Source organism: Cebus imitator, unplaced genomic scaffold (assembly GCF_001604975.1).
Source record: "Cebus imitator isolate Cc_AM_T3 unplaced genomic scaffold, Cebus_imitator-1.0 Scaffold172, whole genome shotgun sequence".
Classification (NCBI taxonomy): Eukaryota; Metazoa; Chordata; class Mammalia; order Primates; family Cebidae; genus Cebus; species Cebus imitator.
In genome coordinates, this window is record NW_016107487.1 from 3,093,329 (window position 1) to 3,100,336 (window position 7,008).

The 7,008-nt window shown below is 50.9% G+C and overlaps 1 non-coding gene across 1 annotated transcript; it reads right to left on the bottom strand.

Annotated features, from left to right (window-relative positions):
• Positions 1 to 4,503: 4,503 nt before the first annotated feature.
• On the bottom strand, positions 4,504 to 4,596 carry TRNAI-UAU. Its single transcript is given in 2 exon segments — positions 4,504 to 4,539; positions 4,559 to 4,596. It is a non-coding gene; the product is annotated as a tRNA-Ile (tRNA).
• Between the last annotated feature and the right edge of the window lie 2,412 nt (positions 4,597 to 7,008).

Sequence of the window (7,008 nt, forward strand, 5' to 3'; positions counted from 1 at the left end):
AGTTAATTTAAAAATTTTTTTACAGACAGGGTCTCATTCTGTCTCTCAGGTGGGAGTACAGTGGCCTGAGCTCGGCTCACTGCAACCTCCGCCTCCAGGGTTCAAGTGATTCTCCTGCCTCAGCCCCCCAAGTAGCTGGGACTACAGGCATGCACCACCATGCCCCGCTAATTTTTGCATTTTTAGTAGAGATGGGGTTTCACCATGTTGGCCAGGCTGGTCTTGAACTCCTGACCTCAGGTGATCCACCTCTTAAAGTGCTGGAATTACAGGCATGAGCCACCATGCCCAGCCCTGACTTTTCATTAGAGACTGAAAATCTCCACATTTCTGTGAAATCTCCCAGTATGTAGGCAAATGATTTTTTTAATGTCAACACTTTGCAAATCAGTGCTGGAAGGCCAAACAAAATCTGTCTGCAGGCTAGATTTGTTCCACAGATGGCTGTTTCGTGATCCCTGACACCACACCATGTAATGCATTATACAGTCATGCATTAATAATCGGTTGACATTCTTAGCAGTTGGGTCACACTGCTGGCACGACCAAGGTTGCTCACATCTGAAATCCCCAGATCTTTCACATGCAAACAGCTGTCAGGCCAGGCATCCCCACAAACGGCACTTTGAACTGAACGTAGACTTACAATTACCGCTGTGAAAATTGCATCTTGTCATTTGTCAAAAACATTTGTCTCTGGACTAGCTCCACTCTTCCTCCAAATTCGAATCTGCACTCCTTTCAGGCTGTGTCAGCCCCAGCTCTGATGAGCCTGTCTTCATCCAAGCGTTCTACAAAGCTAAGGTCAGCCTGGGTTCCATCAGGTTTCTCTCCTGCTGGGGCCTGGGGCTGTTCAGCTGTCACTTCAACCTTCCTTCCCAGTTTGGTCACCTCATACTTACCCATTTCCTCCTTGAAGCCACTACAGAGTGTCATTAGGCCTAAGCCAGTGGTCTGATGCTAATAAAAATGTCATAATGCTTTGTGGTTTTTAAAACATTCTCTCCTATTCTGAGTTGATTTTTTTTTTTTTTTTAATTGAGACAGGGTCACTCAGGCTGGAGTGCAGTGGTGCAATCTCAGCTCACTGCAGCCTCAACCTTTGGGCTCAGGTGATCCTCCCACCTCAGCCTCCCGAGTAGCTGAAACTACAGGTGTGCCTCGCCACGCTGGGTTAATTTTTGTTTTTTTTGTAGAGACAGGGTTTCACCATGTTGCCCAGGCTGGTCTGGAACTCCTGGGCTCAAGCAGTCCTTCTGTCTAAACCTCCCAAAGTGTTGGAATTACATGTGTGCCACCATGTCCTGCCTGACTTGATTTTTATCACCCACCACAACCTTAAAAAATTCTATCAACATCACTTTAAGGCATTGGACCACAAATAGGCTCACGGTATATTTGTTTGTTTATGGCTTAATCAATAATTTCTTAGCTGAAGATTTCTAAATTAAATAAGGAAAGGACAACTAGTTTAGCTTCCTTCCTACCCTACCATCTTACCAGAAAAATGGTTCACGAAGCCACTGCCATTTCAGCAGTAACCAGCAGGGACAGAAACCATATTGAAGAGTGTTCTAACCATAAGAGTTCTCGGAAAATGGAATAGGCCGCCTTAAGAAAAACTGAAATTCTGATGTTAGCAGTTTTCAAATAGGAGCTGGGGGTTTGTGGAAGGGCTTTCTCTGTGGATAGGAGGTTGGCAGAACGATCTCTCATTTATTTATTGCTGTCTATTTGGGATCTTGCTTTGAGCTGAGCTCTGAGAAGTACCTAACAAACTCCTGGTGGTCAGTGAGTTAACTGTGAAGGTTAGAAACCTGCACTTACCGCCAGGCACGGTGGCTCACACCTGTAATCCTAGCACTTCAGCAGGCCGAGGCAGGCAGATCATGAGGTCAGGAGATTGAGATCATTCTGGCTAACACAGTGAAACCCCGTCTCTACTAAAAATACAAAAAATTAGCTGGGCATTAGCTGGGCATTGTGGCACACAACTGCACTCCCAGCTACTCAGGAGGCTGAGGCAGGAGAATTGCTTAAACCCAGCAGGTGGAGGCTGCAGTGAGCCAAGATCATGCCACTGCACTCCAGCCTAGGCTACAGAGCTAGACTCTGTCTCAAAAAAAAGAAAAAAAAAAAGAAACCTGCATTTACCAAGTCTGATCACTTTTCTACTTTGCATGTTTTAAAATTAATCTCCTCTTACAAAGCAGTTTTTGGCAAATTTCCTTTTGAAAATGCCAACCCTTTCTCCATTATTCAAAAAATAGAAAGAATCCATATAATTGACTATTATTCAATTATAAAAAGAAATGAAGCAGTGATATATGGTACAATATGGATGAATCTTGAAAACACTGTAAGTGAAAATGCCTATTACAAAAGACCACATGCTGTATGATTCCATTCGTAGGACAGTCCAGACTAGGGAAATCTATAGAGACAAGAAGTGGATTTGTGGTTGCTCAGGGCTGGTGGGGAAGCAAGATGGGAAGATAGGAGGGTGAGAACTAGTCTTGAGGTGATGAAAATGTTTCAGAATTGACTGTGGTGATGATTATACTTACCTGTGAATATACTAAAATCCATTGAACTGTACACTCTAAAATGGGTGAGTTGTATGGTATAGGAATTATATCCCATTAAAGTTTGTTTGTTTTTCTTTTAAGAAAGTTGTTTTTTTTCTTTTTTTCTTTTTTTTTTTTTTTTTAAGACAGAGTCTCGTTTTGCCGCCCAGGCTAGAGTGCAGTGGCGCCATCTCGGCTCACTACAACCTCCGCCTCCCGGGTTCAAGTGATTCTCCTGCCTCAGAATTACACCATCATGCCCGCCTACGTTTTTTGTATTTTTAGTAGAGATGGGGTTTCCCTATGTTGGCCAGGCTGTTCTCGAACTCCTGACCTCGCGATCACCCCCGCCTTGGCCTGCCAAAGTGCTGAGGTTGCAGGGGTGAGCCACCCCGCTCGGCTGCAATTTTTCTTTCTTTGTTGAGACAGGTCTGGCCCAGACTGGGGTGCCATGTTGCCATCTCAGCTCACTACAACCTCCGCCTCTCGAGTTCAAGAGATGCTCCCACCTCAGCCTCCTGAGTAGCTGGGATTACAGGTATGTGCCACCACATAACTCGTATTTTTAGTAGAGACGGGGTTTCGCCCTGTTGGCCAGGCTGTTTTTAAACTCCTGGGTGATAAAAATCTGCCCACCTCGGCCTCCCAAAGAGCTGGGATTACAGGCGTGAGCCACAGCACCTATTTGTTTTTTTTTTTTAATTATTATTCTTTTTTAATGGATAGAGATTTCATTTGTTTTCGACCCTGGGCTGCATTTATTTCTACAGGGGATCCACCCAATGCCGCTGAGGGTGTCTGTGAGCCGGAGGCGACCTCCCTGGGGTTGGCGAGGAACCCGGCGCCGAGACAAGGGCTAGTGGGCGGCCCTTCCCACAGGCCAGTTGGTACAGGGCTCCCGTTCTGCATCTGGGGCTGGGTGGGTGACAGCAACCGAAGCCTGGGCTAGCGGAGGAGACAGACGAGAGCTCCGCCCTCCATCCACTTCTCTGAACGTTCTCCGTCTTGCTTTTCACCCCTCGCGGGGTAGTATTTCCACCCACAATCTAGCAACGATCCAGTACATGAAAACAGCTGAAAATCTCTCCTTTGAAAGAACACCTCCAGGAGGCTTCTCACCCCTTAACTCAGCCTGTACCCGCTTTGCCCACCCCCCTGGGATGTGCGGCAGGGCACATCCGCCCACCACTTGGCTTGATTTCCCACACCTGGGAGGACTTCTGAACCAGGATTTGTCACGTGCTTCTATGAGAAGGGGCACAGGATGGAGAGGGGAACGCTCCGAGCACATTCCCCAAACTGCAAATCTGCCCAGGGACAGCAGGGAGCTTGGGTTGAGAAGGGCCCGCAGTCTAGCGGTCTCTGCAGACAGAAGCGAGGGGGGAGAACTCATCACGAGTTACAAGGGCGGAAAACAGCCGTCCCAGATCTCCCCACAGCTCCCCTGGCGCCCCGCGCTGGGCCTCGGGCCCCAACGCCTGGGAGTGGTCGGCGGTACTTGGGCCCCGCCCGAGGCCGGGGCAGCGCCCTGGGCCTCATCTCAGCACAGGGAGCTCGGGCTCGCCGTGTAGAGTGAAGTGACCAGAATATTCGACCCCCACGGCCAGCTAGGGACCACGCCACAGTGCAGTGCCTCGCCACCTCCATCCGTCGTCCTGTGGTCTGGGACGGCGTGACGTTACAGGTCTCGCCTAAGCACAGCACTTAGGAGGGCGCAGTGGGTGGATGTTCGGCTTGGAGGGGCTGGATGCCTCGCGGTGGCAACAAGTAGCTGGGAAAAGGGGCCAGAATTCACTTTGAGCCGCTTCCTGCTTGCTGCCAACGGAGACGTGTGGCGAGCAGTTAGAGACGAGAACTGAGAAGACTAAAGAGAGACTGACTCCTTCCTTCAGGCAAGAAGATACGCAAAAGAGGTAGTAGACATCCAAAAGGGTCGTGCTCCAGGTGAGGCTCGAACTCACAACCTCGGCATTGCTCCGCTTGTACTGCCGTATAAGTACCGCGCGCTAACCGATTGCGCCACTGGAGCTCCGCTCAGCCGGCCTCGCGATGGCTCTATCAGGGCACACTAGCGCCCGCGGCGGCCTGCAGCGGAGCATGCGCGTTCGCGGCGCGAGCCCAGGCCCGAGGCTTCTGCGACTTCGCGCCGGATTGTCGGCCGTGGCTCAGCTGTACCTCGGCGGAGCGAGCCTGGGAAGCCTGCGAGTGTCGCCCTCGGGGATGGAGGGGCCGCCTAGCATGGCCGTGACGGGAGGGCCACGGGGTCCCTGCAAAGAGCGCAGCGCGCAACCCCGGGCCTCGCCGTAGAAGCGGCCCCGGCGCCTGCGGCCGGAACCCCCTCTATGGGCTTCGCGTCCAGAAGCCGGCCCGCGAGGGGCAGGGCCCAGGCCCGGGGAGTGGCAGGCGGGCCTCGCCGCGGTGGTGACGCGGGCCGGGGGTGGGGCTGAGACTGAGCCTGGCAGTCTTGCTCCCGGGCCCCGGGGAGGCCCGACCCGACTCCCCGCGGGGCCCCCGGAAGGAGCGCGTCCCGAGACCCCCAGTGGCGGCTGTCAGGGGGCGCCCCCGCCTGGCGGGGCAGGGGGAGGCGCGAGGCTGTGGCTCGGCGCCTGGTCCGGCTCGCGAGGTTCCCGCGGCGCTCGGGCATCCCAGGCAGGAGGCTGGACCCCGAAACCCGGCCAGGCCACCCCACGCGGAGATAGCCCGGGCTTTGGAGAAGTTGCAGTCCAAACACTGCGTGTTTTGTTTGGCCACAAAATGTTTGATGTTAAAACTAATTTTCAGTATTTTAAATCGGGAGCTCGCATACAATTATCTAAAATACATTTAAAAACAAAATCTAAACACTGCACCCAGGGCTGAATTATGACTGTCCTGGGTCGTAGGCACTTTTGTCTTTGTGGGCGACTGTCCTCCATTTAAAAAAAAAAAAAAAAGCCAGGCCAGGCTCCTTGGCCAGCACTTTGGGAGGCCGGGGGAGGGCGGGGTGGGGGTACGGATCACCTGTGGGCAGGAGTTCGAGACCAGCCTGGCCAACATGGTGAAATCCCCCCCATCTCTACTAAAACTACATAAATTAGCCGGGCGTGGGGGTGGGTGCCTGTAATCCCAGCTACTCTGGAGGTTGAGGCAGGAAAATCTCTTGAACCTGGGAGGCGGAGGTTGCAGTGCGCCGACATCACCACTGCACTCCAGCATGGGCAACAAGAGCCAGACTCCGTCTCAAAAACAAAGAAAAACTTTTGAAAAATTATATTTTACCACTGTGATGATATAAAAAATGAATGTAATTCAAGCTGAATTTATTGTTATATTCGTTATTACTATTTTTTCATTTGTTATTACTGTATTTGTTTTCTCTCATTTCAAAAGAAATTAACATTTAAATATTTTTACTGGCCTAGGCACTGTGCCTGTTGTACCTAATTGATAAGCCTGCCATGAACCTGGTCCTCCAGGGAAGCTAGCGGCCACTTCCCGAGTGCCCACCACCCCCTGTCTCTTCCTTCAGGCTTGTCTCACTCATCTTGATGGTCTCTGAGCACCTGCTGGCATATTGGTCACCTGTTTGGTGACCTCCATTCTCCTAGGAGAGCCAGCCAAGCAAACAACAGAATGATTATGGCAATAATGGGGGAAACTGCATGAGCAGGCGTTGGACAGAATGAAAGTCATTTGTGTAATCACCTTGAGGGTGATTACACTCTCAGTAATAGGTTGTGTTAGGTGACAGATGTCAAGCACTGGGATGGTATCGGATTGTAGAAGGCCTTGAAACTCGAGCAGAAGAGTTAAAGTGATCAGATGGACCATGAGGAAGTAGCAAAAGATTCTATGTAAGGCAGGGGCCTCCTGAAGGAGTTTTTAGGAAAGTCTCCCAAGAAAGAAGCCAGGGGAGGCTGTTTCCAGATGGTTTTGTCAGCTTATCAGCCTGGAACGCTGTTTCCAGATGGTTTTGTAAGCCAAGAGACACACGTGGAGACTCAGGAGCTCAGAATAGGGATGGTCAACACCCGGCAAGATCCCATCCTGCACCATGCAGGTGGTGGGTGCAGGGCTCTTTACAGCGTGCCAGGATTAGGTAGGGCTCCTTGGAGGCTTTGTGGGTGAGGCCAGGGTAAATCAAGGACAACAGATAGTGATCTGTTAAATAAGTGCTTCCTGGAAGCTGGAACAGGATGAAAAGGTAAATGCAGTTTGTGGTTTGTGCAGGGTGGGGATGATTTTTTTTCCCCTAAATTGAAAGGGATTCCTGGTAAACAAGGAAATTGTGGACCCATACACAGAGTCTTCTTAAATCCCATAGCATTTGCAGAATCTGCCATTCCTCCCTACTGAGTCTCTCAAACAGAGCCCACCTGGTGAACCATGAGCAGCAGAGTTGACCCTCGGTGGTCCCTTCTCACTAGCCCCATTCATGGATCTACTCCTTTATTGGTTCCAC